Below are 18,906 nucleotides of genomic sequence, written 5' to 3'. Positions count from 1 at the left end.
TTTGTTTCACTCGTAAAATAAAACACCAGTTCGTCTTATTGTTAGATTGTCGAAAAGTGGCTATTACAGCTTTGCCTCGCATCTCAGGACTAATCATTTCAATGTAAACAAATTGTGGAAACAATTGAATATTCGTCACAAAACTAGGACAAAATTATCAAAATAAAAATCCCTATTATTTAAAATATCATAGTGTAAACAAATGCTATTTTCTTAATCAATCCCAACTTTTCAAGTCTGTACAAAAAGTGAACAACTTGGAAAGAATTTAGAAAATGTGTAACTAGACTGGAAAAAATCTACAGAACGTATTTTTTAAATTTTCGAAGTTGTAAAATGCAACTTTTAGTTTCTTTTCAGTTTTTCTCTACGTATTTTCTATATATATATATTTTATTTTAATTAGTTATATAATTTTCTCTAAGTATTTTCTCACAATTCCGACCAATTGCAATTTTTGAAAAAATTTCTTTTCACATCTTGTAGTAAACTAATAGCTCTAGCTTCCCTGAAGAGTTCAAATCGTATAATCCGATATTAGAAAAGTTATCGTTTTTTGTACAGCGTCCGAATATTAATGGGAGTCAATGTAGCTCCTGTGGCTTGGGATGAATGCAAACAATTTTCCAAGCTGATGAAAAGATTTCCATAGCATAGATTTACATTTAGCATAAAGATTTGACGTCTAATCGCGCGAAACGTCGCTCGACAATGAGGTAGCAGTTATTTCGTAATTATTTATGTCAGAAGCCGGAGACGGAAAACATGTTCCCAGGGCGTGACTAATCGTGATATACGTAGCAATTCGATCACGCTTACACGTGTCGATACTTCGAAAATTGTATTACGATGACTGACAGAGACAGAAATGATTTCCTGTTAAACAGGAACGGTGGAGCCGATACGTTCCGCTATCGGCGTCTTCACCGTTCAAAAAAGGCAATGGTAAAACCGACATGCGTGTCCTGACACGCACTGGTAGACAACTCGCATATGTTGCTCCACGTACAAGTTCAGGTAAGAATAGTCGACTGTAGTGCTCGGAGTAGGGCGAGTTATGAATGAAGTAGTTGTAGGAGTAACGGAGGTGTGTCGCTCTCCAACATTACTCTAACAATTCTTCATACTTTCGCGAGGCCATAAAAACCGTGAGAGCTGGTTACTGTCGATTTTATGCAACCGTCATGAAAATGACTAGTCGATATCTAGGTGCAGGATAGTGCACCAGCGAAGTTCTCGCACTACCTCCTTTTACACGAAACAACTTCGCCGTTTTTTAGTGGCTTATAACTCGGCACTGGAGGCAGATGGAGAGATGTAATTTCGTACACTTGTCAAATGCTATCGTGTCTCAATATTGACAAAACATTAATCTTCCAACATTAGTAGGTTCCGAGATATAGGACCTCAAAAATCGCTAAATTTGTCACTGACTGACTGACTGACAGATCATCAAAACCTTTTGGGCACTTCCCATTGACCTACAAGCTTGAAATTTGGCACATAGGTCCATCATAACAAACACTTTGAAATTTTACACCCTAAAGGGGTTGTATTGAAAAAAAAACATTACGAAATAGGCACGTAGGATAGAACATAGCAGCAAAACATACAAAAGTATACGTTTTATTAGCATCGAAGTCGCAACAAAGTCGTTTCAAACATGTCTTGACAACAAAATCAACGCCCTTCGCTCGCAAAGTATAATTGCAGACATTTTGCAATAAATTTTGCCATAATTGTATAATAAGATTGAAATATAACAATTAACAAACTAGTATGAGATTCAGGTTGAACGAATAAGGAACGTTATTGTCACTAATGTAAATTGAGCGACGTTCATGTTGCGATAAAGCATAGAAAAACAATTCTCATAAAAGAATTCCTAATGAACTGGAAGATATCAAAGGTTAAAGCCACTTCCGTTCCGTGTAGCACGATCAAAATCCAGTGAACATGTTACGACAATTCTAAACAGTCGATTTTATTAGCAGCTCAGCGACACTAACTGTTGGAAACAAATAAAATATTATTTTCAATCAATGAAGATTTATTCTAGCATCTGAAATATTTTTTACAGTTTTACTGTAAAATGCTGAACAAAAACATCAGCAAATATTACTATACATTGGAAGTTAATAGGATGCAACCAATATCTATGAAATATCAAATTGACAATTAAATTGATAAAAATCAGAATTTCTGTGAACATCGGCAATCTGATAACTGTATTATTTTATTGAGAAATGTATGACGTTATTAGTTCTATGAACATGACTAGCATAATCGCCTGATGAGGGGAGGTAGCACGAATTGAGGGGGAGAAGTTACCCTCTCTTTGCCAGTACCGAACAGACACGAAACGTGTCACGTGATCGGGACGAAGCGGAAGCGTGGGAAATAGTGCGGTAGAAGGGGAAGTTAGAGTGGGGACACAACTATGACTAGGAGTTTGTTGCTTAAAGGGGTAGACTCGTTTCCAGGATTCCAAGGGTGAGGGATGCGCCTTCTCATTTCTCGAAAATGCAAAGACTGGTTTTTCAGTCGTCAAAATGGCAAGATAAAAGATCATTCTAGACCGCAGTCGCCCTTTAAAGTCCTATTTTTACGTTTACAAGGCGTAATTTGCATTATTCGGCAGCATGTAGCTGTCTTAGCTTTATGAAAATAGCTACATACGCAGCTGTATGCTTTCGAATAATGCAAATCACGCCTCGTAAACTTAAAACTAGGACTTCTGAGGGCGACTCGGCTTAGATTGATCTTTCATCTAGCGTTTTTTGATTACTGAAAAATCCCATCTTTGTATTATCGAGAAGGCTACGCCCTGTTCGTAGCAGAAACGGCAACTACCGATCGTCATTTCACGACGTTTGTATCGAGATAATCTATCATAAAACTCAAGTGGATTTGCAGTACTTATCGTTGGTGAAACAACATGGTAGTACCCATTCTAAAACTTGCCACATCATACAGAAAACGTGAAATTCTAAAATATTTAATGCGTAATGAGGTATGCAATTGTAAATAAGTCAATTACGAGTTTTACCTATACTTTCAATCAACTATGTTGAAAAATATTTTGCACTATTGTTTCTGTTAACGAAAAAGAAAAAATAATTAATTTCTCATTTTGTGGAAAATATATTTTTTAGCGAAACACTCGTTGCATTTGGATAACAATATTTTTTCATTTACAAGGATTTCGTTCACCTCTTAATTGATAATAAAAACCAAGTGAAGTTGGTAAATTGTAACAATATTAATTTCATTTGAAATTCGAAAGCAATTATGTCAATTTTGAAACTATACTTTCATAGTATAGTGTAGTATACTGTGTCATGCTTCAGTAATTAACAAAAAACAGAGAGAAAACGAAGAATGAATATGCAGCTGAACTCGACAACTAGCAAATAAACGACTGCATTGTTTCCTCAAACGTGTACATTTAGTCAGAAGGATAAGACAGTTCTTTAAAAGACAACTGGATGAGTCATATTCTTATGCTAGTAGCGATAAGTCCATTCAAAGATGAGCTGTTATTCGAAGATTTCGAGCAGAACAGAGATTCGCACACAATAAGATCGCGTACAATCGCAGCCAAACCAGATAACTGCACTGCTGTTTACGAAATCCATACCATAAACTAAGTGAACAATCCAAGAGCTAAACAGGTAGGAAATTCACAGAATCTACATTTTCGTACAAAATGAATTTGATTCCAATTGTCAAATTATTTACACTAATCTGTCAAATGAACATTCATATAAAAGTACAGGTTTTTCACCCTTTTACAAATAAAGTATTATATTTTTAGGTAAGTTTTTGTAAAAAGAATTCAAATCAAATGTAAATGAATTTATATAAATATCGTCCAACAAGAATGCTAACTTCGTGGAAACAGTAATGAACGTATGTCAGTAATATTGTAATAATTATATGTATAGAGGGAAGTCGAAGTAAAAGGCAGCTGCATAATAAAGTTTATCGGCATTTATCGCAGATCAAAACAAAGTCGACCTGCACCCTATAGCTCGACCCTGACTGTCTCGAGGTTGCGTTACTCGATTTCTAACGTTTCGTTCTAATTTTAGAAAAACACGACTCTGCTTCTAATACCGGAAAAGCGGTTTCACAAAAACCGTATGACACAAGACAGATATCGCGTCCTACCTGCACGAAATTCAGGTAGGAACACCCATCCGATTTGCATTAGAAAGAGAATACTGTCGAACAGAAAACAAAGCACAGCGTTACAAATGTGTTCTGAATGTAATCAGATAGACCAATCAGTTTTAAAGTTCGACCGATATCTTCCAGAGAAAACTGCTTCTAACTTCTGAACATCTTGCGACCATGTCGTCATAAACTCAACATTTTCTGTTATCTTTTAATACAAACGCAGTTATGATTGCTCGCGATTGTAGTCTCATGTGACCGTGTCACACGAGGAGTTTCATTTATGTAGAACTTAAAAATACTCCACTAAAAAAATGTATAAACCTAAGTTTTCTATGGTCAGTGAGCGAATGTGTCATTATTAGACAGTGGATTATATTGTAAAACGGTAAAAATATTAAAACAATTTAGAAATACTGTTATATTATTTTCAACCTATTAAACATATTAAGAAAGAAAATAATTTTTATTTGACACACCAGTTTGCTATAATTCCGAAAGAAAATTTTTACTTTGCATATACATGCAACCGCTGTCTAGTCATAGAGTAAATTATTAATGTAGTGAGATGTTAACGACACCAATGGTACATTTATCAGTACGATGAGAGAGAAATTGAACGAGAAGGAAATGTTATCTACACTAACCGCTTACGCTACGATCTTCTTCACACATACAACGATTAGAATTTCTGTCATTTATATTTTCTAGCCGAAAGAGAAAATTTATTGCATTCCTATTTTTATTTTATTTCAGTTTATCACAAATAAATCATTTTGTTTGAAATCTCCATCATATTATAGTGCAAGGGGTTAATACTTCCAGTAGTTTAGGGGCATGGAATACGTCACTGACTTTTTCAGAGTTTTACGAGCTCCGAACGCGTGAACGACCGCGATCTAGCGATCTGTCTCACGGCTCGATCTTCGCTGGAATACTGTCACGAATCGTTGAAAGAAAAGCAGGAGGTTCATCAATTTTTCTATCAACCCTTAGTACTCGAATGGCCACTAAAAATTACTATAACGTTGTTCAAAATATTGTTTGTACATTATTTTAAAGTTCACATATTTAATACATTACTAAAGATTTAAGTATTGTATGATGTATTGTATCAGTTTTATAAAACGAACGAAACCGTATAGAATGGAAATATTCTAGGTTCTTTAGAAATGTTTTTTAATAACTTAGGTTGTTGCATGGAATGTCGGATTTTAGAATGCGTCTCATAAAACGTTTCGATCAAGAAATGCTGTTACAGTCTATAGGTTTATTCTATAAAACTTTGTGTAATCATTAACCCTTCGCACATCCGACATCAGAGAAAGAGGGTTTTTATATGTATTTGGTTCTTCCTTTATTTATTTGATTGTCTTATGTTTTGGATAAAAACAAATGTAAGTTCGACAAATGTAAATTACGACAAACTTCGAGTGATATTTAATTAGTAAACAAAGTTACTTGAAGTAAATTTCAAATGAAACACTTAAAATAGTACAGAGTTGTTGGCAAGAAAATTGGAAAATAATTCGGAGTGCGAAGGGTTAACACGGTAACAATCCAACCTGATAATTCCCATTTGTTGAAACTAAGATATGCTACGTTATAACAAACGTTCATCCAACAACCGATATTTCTTTGAAAAATCTTGATAACTCGCTCCGAATCGATGAATGACTACGCAAAAATTCGATCGTCGATTCCGCGATCCACGCACCTGTCCGCGACAGGTAGCAGCTGTATCAGCTGGTGTGAAAATAAGTGTTGAGACCCTTACCTCCTGGTTCGGTGGCTGAGTGTAACCGTGTATCCCGGGTCACAAGAATAGTATCCTGGATTCGTCTTGTTCACCAGCACTTGGGTAAACAACCGAACAAGCTTTCGGGAGGGGGACGGAACAGGAAGCAAGAACAGTTTCGCAAACTCGTCGACGCGCGAAAAAGCAGAGATTGCGCGAACGCGATGCGACGAGCCGTGCAAGTTTCAGCGGCAGCGACTCGTGCGAATTTCGGCGACACTGGACGATTGTTCGATCGGTCGTGATAGAGGAGGTCGGTCAGGGCCGACGTGGCTGACGCGCGCGAGATGAGAAGATCCCTCTCTCTCTCTCTCTTCCTTTCTTTCTTTATTTCTCTCTCCCTCTCTCTCTCTCTCTTTCTCGCTGTCGTTCTCTTTCCCCGGTAAGATCGAACCCGACGAAAGATACAATCTATCTTAGCCTGAGGCCGAGTTAGGACTGTGGACTCTGACAAGCCGCAAGTGAGAGAACGTAGTCAGCGGGCAAGCCTACCAACTCTCCGCTCCGCTCGGCCCCACCATGATTTTTCGCGATGCACACTTGGTAGCGATAGGTGTACGCGATCTGTCTCGCGGACGGGGAACCGGTAAAATCGTTCCAGGGAACATCGGCCTACCCGGCTCTGTTCTTCGAGGGAGGGAGCACGCACCGTAAGCACCGTTGAAATCATCCGATTTCCGAATTTCTTGTGATTAGTAAACTAGTTGATCGCCGGAGTGCACAGTGAGATATTTCACCCGAAAAGTCGGGAGAAAGTCGATTTCAAAATTTCCCGTAGGTCGCACAATTTTTGTTGTCCGACGCAGTTGAAGGTCTGAAGAATAAAATTTCAATATTGTTTTTTTTTTGTTTCTTAGTTAAACAGTAGTCTCCGAAACAGCGTTCATTCATTAGCGATTTTTAAGTGTTCGAAGGAAATTGTGTAAATGTTTACATTGCAATAAGTTTCTTATATAAAAGTAATAATGGACAAAGCTTGCCTAAACATATGTAATTTAAACGACGGTAACGATAGTATTATTACCGAGTTTAATTATTCATATACCTACGAGGGAATCAGTAATTAATAATTGATCACCGCGAAGGAGTATAAAAATTTAAGAACATAAATCCAGCCTGAAACGAGTGATACTTAAGATAACATTTAGTTAGATGACCGTGAAGGAATAGCACGACTATAAGTCGTTGAACACCAACCGGAAATCTGAAGAATGTGATACCGGAAACTCGGTACTGGTTCTCTAATATAGAACGATTACGTTAAAATAAAACTCGTGTAATTACGTATCATTTCACGACAGATTTCATATAATTCTCCAATATTAGCCTGTAATTTAGTGTCAAAGTATAGCGTTTACTTTCTGCAGTCTGTAAAGCGATTTACCTAATGTTTTTAGATATTGTCACTGTTTCTAACTAGTATGAAAAACCTCCACCTAATTTTCTTTTGCATCACACAATATACGAAAATAATTATATTTATTATAACTAATTGTTTGAATTTCATTTAAACTCGAATGTTCGTAAAACATTAAATAATTTGAGAATAATAATCATTTCATTTCGTTTGCTAGATGTACACGACACGAAATTAGTATAAAAATAGGGATTACTATAATACTGAATATTCTATCCGAATTGCAACAATCTGCAGTGAAATAGAAATTTACTTTTTCTCGGTTTAATAATATAATAGTATATTTAAATTCTTCTAATTTGTGTTTACAATTCCAAATTACACCTACTCATTTTTGTTATCAACGTATAAAATCCGCTGTCTGTTAACAAGTAGCTACACCGAAGACTGTCACCCGCATTTTTATTGTCGCAGCAAAGAGAAACGTGATCATGCGAATCGGACGGCGTGAAATTGATTAATAATAAACTTATTCTCTACAATAAACACACCACTAATCATAAAGCATTAGCACGTGGTTGCGACTAATCATTCGCAATAATTCCGTTCAATAGATTACCTAGGACTCCGCGTTTAATCATTCACTTAGCGACCCACGCTATTCTCGAGATCGATGTTGCATAAGCTGAAATCAGAGTGATAATACTTGCAATCCTTCGAACATTTCGCTTTAACCTATTCGGAGAGCTTCGAAATTAGAATTGGGAAGTGCGTTTGTAAAAAGTGACAATCTATGTATTTTTATGACATAATTTGAGAAAGTAATTTTATAAAAATTGTTATGTTTTGGAAAAATATACAGATTTGCCTTTACACAAATATTCGGTAGCTGAACAATCTTGATTCTCTTTCAAACTTTGCAGATCATTAATACCGATTAACGGTAGAATGACGGTTATTTGTTTAACCTTTTAATTTCTTGAGGCTGAAGACGTCACTTTAAGATTACTTAGCAAATTTTAATCAGAATAAAAAGAAGACAACGATTTGCTAAAAAGAATGAATGTTATGAAATTATTATTTTAACATCTGAGGTCCACTCCAGAATCAAAGAAACAAATAGTAAAACAGAGAATAAAATATTCATCTAATTCATACGATTATTTGACAGATAAAATAATAAACTCTAAATAATATTGTAAAATGAGACGATCGCTTCTAGAATCAGTTTGGAGGGATGGACGCAAGCAAGGCATCATAATTTTAGGATGACTCGATACAGTTTTATTCGGAGTCGTCCGAACTGGTGACGTTTAATTTATCGATTATCACTTATTAGCGTCTTCGTTATCCATGGATGCAGCAAGGAGAATTCTCCGAGGTGGCTGCGAGAGTCGATGACTTATTGTTAGTCATATCGACCGACACATGTCGTATATTTTCTGACCCAGAAAGAGATTCTTGCGAACGGAGAAGGAGAGCCGAGAGACAAGTAGCGAATCGAGCAGAACTATAAACGACTAACGCGTCCATTACCTCGCTGTAAGTACGCGGCCATAGCAAATCTACGATTAGGGCTATACTGCAAGTCAAATATCGTTACGTGGTCAGGAATAGTGATCGACTCCTTTCTAAGCAGCTCTCACTTTGAATTGTTAAAGCTGGATCCGCAACGGTACCGAAACGGCACGATGGTCCACGACCACCGTTGGGAAAATGTTATTCAGAGTAAGCGATAAATTCAATTATTCATTATGTACGAATAACAAATGAATTGCACAGGCTTTTTAAAAAAATTTTTTTAAATATTGCATTGTTATCCAGTTTTGAACTATGGTTAGAATTTCAAGTCTCTAGCTCATCGGGAAGTTAGTTTAAAATCAATTGCAAAAGTACCGAACAGACAAACAGACAAACAGACAAGAAAGCGAGCTAATAAAAACATGGTAATATAATATAAATCAATTCAGTTAAAAATTTTATCATCATTTTTTAAGAAAACGGTTGTGTTTTGACCCATTGTTTCTTTTGCACTTTTTATCCTCGTGATGAATAGAATAAGACGCAACAAGAAAAGGTGTTGACCTTTCGACCTTGACGTACTACTTTACACCTTGTACACAAAGAATGATATCTATGTATGTATATTCTGTTACAAGAATACAATTCTATATATACATAAACATAGGAAATAAAAATGATTAACTAGTGTTTGTATCGTTTGCAACTTATGTAACTAACTGTTTAAATAGTTCTCGTTAATATGTGTAATCTTGACTAGAGATTATAGATAGCAAATAATTCAATATTTACACTGGTCGGAAGAAGTTTGTTGGCTAACTGCTATTTACTTTTGTAGCTTTGTACTAACAATTTTTGTTGTCTTTTACTTAGTGTCTAACAATAAAAGTTTAATTGCACGAGTGTAAAAACGATTATTGTAGGAAAAAATGTCCGAGTTCACAGTGGACAGGCTTTTTATGTCTCTTTGTGAAAAGTGAGGTCAAGCGGAAAACTCCGTTCTTTGAATAATTATGAGCGGCATTCTTCGTAGCCTAAAAAAAGAGGCCGCAATGGTATTTAACAATGCACCGTAAAATGTATTATTTATGAGTAAATAAGATGGTATAAAGATGAGGTTGACCCTAACTGTATTTACGTCTCACCTAATGATGCGCGCTAAAGATTGTAAACATTCAGTGATTTGCATCGGGACTAATACTGCAGCGAAGAAGCATGAATACAGAAACAATATCATGCTAATGATCTCTGCTCGTGATTAAAATCTACAGACTTTTAATAAGCACTCTAAATGGACAATTCTTTCTTATTTCTTAGTGTTTTAAGCCATCAGTTTATTTAGCAAATACATACAGTTTCGGAATTCCTCGAAAATAATAATAAGAAATTGTGAATGCAACAAAGGTAAAGATATTTAACACTTTCTGAAGTCGGTCATTTCGTACATAGTCTTTAAAAAAAAATAATTAGATCAGAAATATCGATTTTCTATCTACTACTGTAGGTTAATAAAAAAAATTGCAGTTTTTTACCATTTTCAGCCTATACCTATAACAAATCTAAGGATACATCTTTTCAGGCCTGCAGTTTTCGTCCACGTCTACCGATGTTGATGAAAATTTTTCAAAATACAGTATAAAAAGCCCGCAGAAAAAGTTGTCGTTTACAACTTTTAGTATTTTCTCCGTAATTCCAACCAATTGTAATATTTTTAAAGATATCTTTTTCACGTCGTGTGGCAAACTAATTGTTCTAACTCCTCCAAAAAAGAATCCCAGTCGTATGGTCCAATATTAAAAAAGTTATCGTCTCCATACAAGTGTCCGAATATAAATAGCAGTCACCGTATGTTGGTTTCACGAATGTCTGTCGAATGAACGACGACTGTCGCGTCGACCTTTTATTATTTCGTAACCGGTGTGGCGAAACGATGATACCGATAAACCGTATCAATGCTGTGAGAAGAGGTAGTGTGGAGCAAATAAAGGCGAGCAACATACATATCGCGTGTATTGCTGCTTTAGGTAACACGCGTGAATACGCGTGTGGACGCGATTAAGGCCAACGTTGAATGTCCACCGTCCTTATACGTAAGGTTTCTTTTATACGAAACTGAAGTTCAAACTGGAACGCATGCCCACCGCTTGTGGCACTTGTAATCGCAGAATTCTCATTAGTTACGGATCACCGATGGTAAATCTGCGTCTCCTGAGTGAATACTTACATACATACATTGGCTATATCGTTTTCCATTGCAACCTTGGTATGCGTGGCAAGCGGCGGCACAGGTGTTAGCGTGATATAACATCGTTTCCTTCGGCGATCAGGCCTACGTTTGACTTACGAAATGGTTAATTAAGTTCTAATGTGAAGAAATCAGTCGCCATCACCGACCGTGTGCACCGATGCCCGTTATTCATTATTAGCTTTTATTAGTCATCAGCCAGACCCATAACATCCCGTACATTTTCGCTGGGAAATCACATGCATCGTATCAGGTGTACACAGTAATCCACGACTTTCGCAATTACTCAATATTATAACTAGACTACGGATCTTTATAGATAAAAATTGTTTGCATCGATTGCAACACTCGGGAGCCAAACAGAAAATTTCTCACCTCGGTGATTTCATTGCAAGAAATGCATTGATATCAAATTCTCTGAATCTTTCCACTGTTTGAAATTACCTATTTCTGATAAAAAGAAAAACCCTTGGGTCCGTGCTGTTTCTTAGATCACGTGGTTCTACCGTTTTTCTGTGATCTCGCCGACCGCGTCGAACGCAGAAAAGGACAGCGCGTGTAAACACTGACCACGCGGCCGAAGACACACTACATGCACACTACACACCAATTAAACCACAAATAAGTTGAGAAAAGTCGCATAAAAAAATAATGAAAAATAAATAAGTTTTGTAATTGGATTAGTAGTCGTTGAAAAAATCATCCAGTTTTACCTTAAGCTGTCTCGTGATTTATTTTGCAGCTACAGTTATTATACATCGTCATCGTTCATAATTTCCCATATGAAAAAAGTATGTCTACATTTTTTTTTATATTAATAACAGAAAAATAGAATTTCATTTCAGATTAAAAGAACTTTGACTTCACTAAACATTGACGTATGGTATTTCTACCAGTTACCAACGATTGTACAGAAAATTAGTGCAAATAATAGGGGTGGGCCTTGAGTCGAGTCGGCAACCCGAATTTCCGTGTACTCGCCCACCCCTAGCAAATAATTTCAGATAAACCGATTTGCAAGTCCTCGAGACGTTCCTTGATATTTTCAGAGAGAAACTGCATTTCTCTATTAGTCTGAATGGATACAACCCCTCCTACCAATAAACAAATAAGTGTCCTTGCATAACACAATTGAAACCAAGAAACAGAAAATTTCATAGCGCAGAGCATGATACGTGTCAACCACTAAAGGAACGGAAATCACCATTTGCGCATCGCAGTGCAACAAGGAAATCGTTGTGTGCACACCTTTACCGAGTGTCTTAGAGAGAGGAGCCACTTAGGTAGAGCCGCAGTAACTCTATAACATAAGCGTGCCAGTTGGTGGCAAATTTGCGGATGCGTGCAATTGGCATTGCATATGCCCTGGTCGTATACCTATACGTTGGCAATGGCAAACCAGCTGTCCAATCGGCAGCTATGAAGCAGTTAACTTAATATAGGTGCACTCAGAATGTGTGCCATCGACGACCTCGAGGGCTTCCCTAGGTCAGTGCTAATTCCTCAGAACCGGCCGCTTCTTCCGAATTTCCGGTTGACCTTGAAGACACGCACAGCATCGATCGACGCGTCGCGCGTCGTCCATTATCCTGCCGATCCCTGGTAGCAGTTTTGCTCCTGAGCTACTGGAAACACGGAAACTATCCTTGAATCCGTGATTTCTTAACGATGAAGGTCAGCATCCTTTTGAATGATTTTCCAGTGATTAATTGTTATGTTAGTCCAAAAAATTTACCCAAGCCTGAATAGTTACGTCCCGGCTAACCGTCCTCTAACAATTATCAGAATTTATACAGATTATCACGCAGTGTTGAAGGAAGTAGTCAATATTTTAATACATTAGCCTATTATGGCACTACCTTATATCTTGTAAAGGAGAAGTCACACTCTAGTGAGAAAATCCTCAAACAATAGTTTACCATGTTTATTCAACAGTGTGCAGTGCAATCGCACCAATCTATAGATTTTAGTATCGATCCTCCGCCAGTTGTGTGTGTGTCTCCACGGATTGAATATTTTTGTGGTCAGATTTTCGATTGTATCTTTTTCGAGAAAGGTAAGTGATTTTGAAATGTTTGAACATATCTGTAGTTTCAGTTTATTTATATTAAGGTTTGCCAACTGTTGGTTTGGGCTGAAATTCATTTTCTCTTTGTCAGTAGCTAATATTATCAATCCACGTGGAGTTCTCAATATGGCACAACCAAGGGTTCCCTAGGTGTCATATTAGGGACTCAAGGTGTACCATATTAAGAACCCCTTTCGCTGAAACCTACAAATGACACCACAAAAAGAAAATATTTTTCCCAAACTGTGTTAATTTTTGAACAAACTTGACTCCAGAATCTTATAGGGAGGAAATACATCTACAACTGGTAATTTTTTGGACGAAAAAGAGCATTCTAAAATAATCAAAAAATGACATCAACAAAAAGTGGTTCATATTTGGGCACTTTACCCTACTTACCGGAAGTCTATACATATTGTGATTCTCAACGACTGTACAGAGTGTCCGGAAAAGTCATTTGAGGTGACATTTTCCTTTGCGAAAATGTTCTCCGCGGCCTTGTTAAGTAGTTATTCGCGAAAAACACGGACCAATCAGAGCGCGGCTTCTGCGGATGAAGTCCGGCTCGGCCAATGTCATGATTGGCCCGTGTTTATCGTCATTAACTCCGTAACGAAGTCGCAGAGAACATCTCCGTAAAGGAAGAAGTTATTTCAAATGGGACTCGGGACTCATCTTTTCCAAGGCGAAATAACATTTTTTGGTAATAGTAACAATATAAATAGTCGCCGGTAAGTACTGTGTTAAATAAATGCGTCAGATGTCAATAAATAAAAGCTATTTATAGTGAACGATTGTAATTCTCTACGTTTTAACAAATGAAAAGAGTATCTTTCAATAATAATTAACCAACGTCAGGATTACCTGTTAAGACGATATGTCTTCTCGTTCTTTCAATCCGGAATAATTATCAGTTAAAATATCGCACCGCTGACAGTGATATTTGCATAGAGAATAAATTGCACGAAACGGAATTTCTAGTTTCCCTCAGAATTCAGGATACTGTAACGTGCGAGTGTCAGCGGTCGGCTACACCTTCGCATAGCAGCACATGCTTTATTACGAAAATGATTTCGCCGAGTTCAGCAATCCGGTGATCGTCAATTTTCACTTTCACTTTAATATTTCTTCAGCACAAGTAATTCGCAATGCACTGCCCAGGAATGTGATAATGGTACACGTAATCTCGCAAGACACCGATATTATCGAGCACACCGCGTTTTTCATTAAATAACTACGTGTGTATGTATATGTAACATATCTGGAAAGCATGTCCGCCTCGATACATAAAAATCCGCTTTATCTGCTCCGAATAATATTTCGCGCATATTTGCGTGACACCGTAATTGTCCTTGATAGCATCGGTGCAACGGCGCCGGCTCGTTGTAAATTATTTCCGTGACCGTTGGACAATTTCTCTTTCTAAACAAATTCTCCATGTGAAATCGATTTTTCTATCGAATCGATCACTGAAATTACAAAACCTTGCTGGATCTGGGCACACTGAGCAAGGAAATGTAACATAATTAGACTGCGGATTTTGTGAAGTTATGGCAACATCGGTGGCTGTATAACACTCTTGTCTGTGAATGCGAAACGGAAGAAATACGAATAAAAATTGATGATATTTTTCATATTAATCGAGTAATGTAAACATTGAGTAATTTACATTATATTGCATTTCAATTACATTTTATTTCAATTATATTTTATTTCAATTGCATTGTACTACACTCGTGGTTCGCGTAATTAGCAATTAAATGAAGTGAAAGGTTCGAATTATATATTGTAATCAATGTAGTTATAATGTAATTCAAATACTGTGCATATAAAATACAATGTAATTCAATTACAATCTATTTGAATATAAGCACAACTCTGCCCTTACTTCTAATCTCCCCAACCACCCGCAGAGCCTTCACATGAGGTTGGTGGGGAGGACCCAGAAGTGGGGATAGAAGTCGTCTGCGACTCGCGAGCCGCAAGTTGTCCTGGCCTGCTGTAGATGAATCCTCAATGAGTTTATGATGTTCAGAATCGTAAGATCAACAGAAGATAAATGCACTATTGCATCGATTCTCATTGCATGCTAATAGAAGCGTTTTTCCTCTTTAATTTATTTAAATTGGAACGATACAAAGCAGACGAATAAATTACGTACAGGAACTAATTACATACAGCGTAATGCCGATCATAACCGATCAAATTGATTACATGTGATTCTGAAATTATCAATCCACCTTTTTATGTTATGTAATATATTTACAGTTTACTCTTACAAGGGAGTTGTAATTACATCTCTCCTCTATAAAGATATACAAAATGAGTTGATACAGAGCATCCATATGTGATTAGTAGAGGTTGAATTAATTGAATTATTGTATTTTTAAAATTTATAAATTGTTCGACATTAAAAATATTTCGGCATAGTAAAGGAACACCTCGCAAAGCAACAATAAATTCATTTGTAAGTGCTGAAACTGATATCGCGTCATATTATACATTGGAGCGAATATAAATGCATACACCTGTAATTAAAAGAAAGTATACTACATTTTTCCAACAGTTAATCAGTTTTTGTAAATTTACTTCTGCGAATACCAGTCATCTCTGTCTATTCTTATCAATGTTGAATGATATTTCCAGGTCAATGACTGAGCATGATTCATGTCTCATTGTTTGAGCACTAATATTGGCTCTAGATAAAGAGGTAATTAAACTGACAATTTTTATGGCTCATAAAAGTTAGAAAATCGATAAAGATTCAGTAAAGATATATTTAGGAGTATCTGAAGTAGAACAAGTTATATATTATTATTATTATGAAAATGTGACATGGTTTACAATATCCAAACTTTACAGATCTATCTTATTTACTTTTTTCAACATACTTTCAATTCTCTGTCTCACTCATTCCTACTCTGACCTACTCTATTCTTAACCTAATTATTGCACTACAACAAGTTATTTCTCTTAAGTGAAAACAATGAAACTCACATGAGTTACATATCTTTTTTATAGAGCATATTTCGAGAAACAAAATCTGACTGATCAAACATGAAAATAAAAAATAAGGAAATATATTAATTATAATTATTACTATATGAATGTGGTTGTGGTCCGCGACTCAAAATAATACCTTTTAAATTAATACCTTTCCGTCTGTGGTACGTTAAAAAATCAGAAAAAATTGGTTGATGCTTTCACAAAGATTTAATTCGTAACATTTGTCGACCAAATGCGTTTCCTCAGTTTTTCACTTCATGTATCGTACATAAATAACCTAGAAAAAAAGGACTACTTTAAATGACTCCAAATTTATTACTATACCATTCTTGAAAAATTTCTTGAGAATCGGAAATTGTAGTGTTGAAATATTTTTTGAGATCGACTGTAAATGGTTACAATGATTTCACAACTTTTCCAAGCACGTTTCTTCGTGCGAACATTTGACGATTTCGCCGCTCACTGCAGAGGACGTTCGATATAATTGATCGGACAAGAATCGCGTCTAATTACTGCCAGTAGGCCAGTACCGTTATTGATACGAATGAAATTTTATACGGCGCAGCATTCCACCAACAGGAATTACGCAGTTCAATTACGGACACGCACGTCGTTTCTGCGGGGACGTTTCTCGGCAAATGGTCTAATTACGTGATTGCAGAGTGAAAATCGGCCCGGACCCGAATCACGTCGGGGGTTAACGCGTTGATTAAATTTTATCGGCGGGGTTTCTCGTTTTTATTGACGCGCAGCATCATTCAAGACCAGCAGATACGAACCTGGTCTATAAATCTCCTGGTGGTGGCATTGACTGACAAGTCGGTTCAAAGGTAATTGGATAATTCCGAACTCCTTATGAATTATTCACGAAACCGAAGCAAAATTGTCAAATAGATCGAAGCCTAGACGATAATCGACCGACTATTTCTGCACGAACAACGAAATTAAATCTATGACAAGCATCAAACAATTATGTTGGAAGTTGGAAACCACTATTAAATATTTTATACAAATCCCCTCATTTTGAACATTTAGGATGTGTTATTCCTACAATTAGACAGCGGATCTTTATACATTTATGGCAAAAATTAGTAGGTAATTTAATTAAAACAGTAAACATATTATAAAAATTTAAAGATACTGTTAATTTATTTTCAACCTATTGAACATATTAAGACAGGAAATAAATCTCTATCGCACTCTAATTTGTTGTAATTCACATAACAAATGTTTATTTTGCATGAAGATCCGCTGTTTACTAATAATTCATCTATAGACGGATTTTTATGCCAAATGAAAATTGTTTGCATTATTTTTACGGATCAGGAGCTACATAGACATTTATTTCTTTTCTTAATAATTCGAATAAGATGAAAATAATGGAACTAAAAGTTTAAATTCTTTAAATATTTTTAGTGTTTTACATTTGCATTCATCGCAACCCAATTTTATTACTTGGTTACTGTCGCTCTCTAAATATTTATACAAAGAAACAAGGCATACAGTAAATCGTTCAACAAATTACACAAGTGTTGAGATCAGAGTCGATTGAGACTCCCCACTCTTCCTTTCCCCTTCTACCGCGCTATTCCCTCACGCCTCACGTGACTAATCCGGTACTGGCAGAAAGAAGGTAACTTTTTCCCCCCGATTCGTGTTCCCTCCCTAGATCTGAATGACTCAGGTTTAAACAATTATGAGAAATTCGCATGACACGCGCGCGTAAAAGAAAATAAAGTGCTACAAGATTGGCGGAAAGCAGATTCGAGAAAACAAGGAAGAACATTCTCTCCCGTCGAGTTTCCTTCGGGAAACCCGTAAAGGTAGACGACGCAACGACGGCAATTTGTCTGTGTCTAGGCGACTTTCTATGGTACTTGCGTTTCCACATTTTTACCATTCACGTGGACACACATGTATGAATAAATCAGTACGCAGTATGCAAATTCTGACCATAACACGGGGACTGTATGCGTGAACTTAGGGGTGTCGGAAGTATTTGCTATAGGAAACAGTTATCCCGAGGGACCAAGTTATGGCCTATTAACGTCAAACATCAGAATGATGTCGAGAATTTAAATGTAAATCAAGAATGTAACCACTGAAACGCGAATGTCCAATTGCCGACGACATTCTTAATTATAGGTTTACCTAATCTCGTTACGTGTACCAATACATTCATTCAAGTATTTCGAATACATTCTAGTTCGTCAAAGAATAATAGATGTGACAGAAATGTTTTTTATCAATGACTGCACTTGTGCTTGAAATTAAATGACAAGAAAGTAATTTCGGTATTTTAAGGTGAAATAGAACCCAATTTTTTTATTCAAATAAAGAATTTTAATGAATATTTTCCCTTTTGTTCGATGATCTTTTGCCAAACACAATAAATAAGAAAATATTTCACTGATTAAAGTTTATCGCTTGAACAAAGAAATTCGTTTTTACTTCACCTTAAAATACCGAAATACTTTCTTGCCAAATCAATACAAATGTTTCACTGCTCTTTCGAATATTACATAATATACGAAGATTGTTTTATTACACTATTACAGAGCTCGAAATTAAAATTCCTTTTATCAACAGAACAGAGTATACACTGGAAACCCGCGGCTCTAATTTGTTCAACGACCTAACACATTCGCGAGAACCATTTTTATTTCCACACTAACTCGTGGATCTCCATAACAAAAGAAATTTTCTGCGCGCTTCTCGCCAGAGAAAATACG

At 36.3% G+C, this 18,906-nt stretch overlaps 1 protein-coding gene across 2 annotated transcripts in view; it reads right to left on the bottom strand.

Annotated features, from left to right (window-relative positions):
- Wdp (Leucine rich repeat protein windpipe) overlaps positions 1-6,444 on the bottom strand; it is a 38,960-nt gene extending 32,516 nt beyond the window's left edge. The window contains exon 1 of one of the 2 annotated variants that reach the window (XM_076447472.1): positions 5,957-6,444. The gene's annotated coding sequence lies outside the window, so the exon portion shown is untranslated. The remainder of the gene's footprint in view (positions 1-5,956) is intronic. The other variant, XM_076447471.1, reaches the window with a different exon arrangement.
- Between the last annotated feature and the right edge of the window lie 12,462 nt (positions 6,445-18,906).

Source organism: Lasioglossum baleicum, chromosome 3 (assembly GCF_051020765.1).
Source record: "Lasioglossum baleicum chromosome 3, iyLasBale1, whole genome shotgun sequence".
In the NCBI taxonomy this organism is placed as follows: domain Eukaryota; kingdom Metazoa; phylum Arthropoda; class Insecta; order Hymenoptera; family Halictidae; genus Lasioglossum; species Lasioglossum baleicum.
The sequence above is the reverse complement of the archived record's forward strand: the minus strand, read 5'-3'. Positions and strand labels throughout refer to the sequence as shown.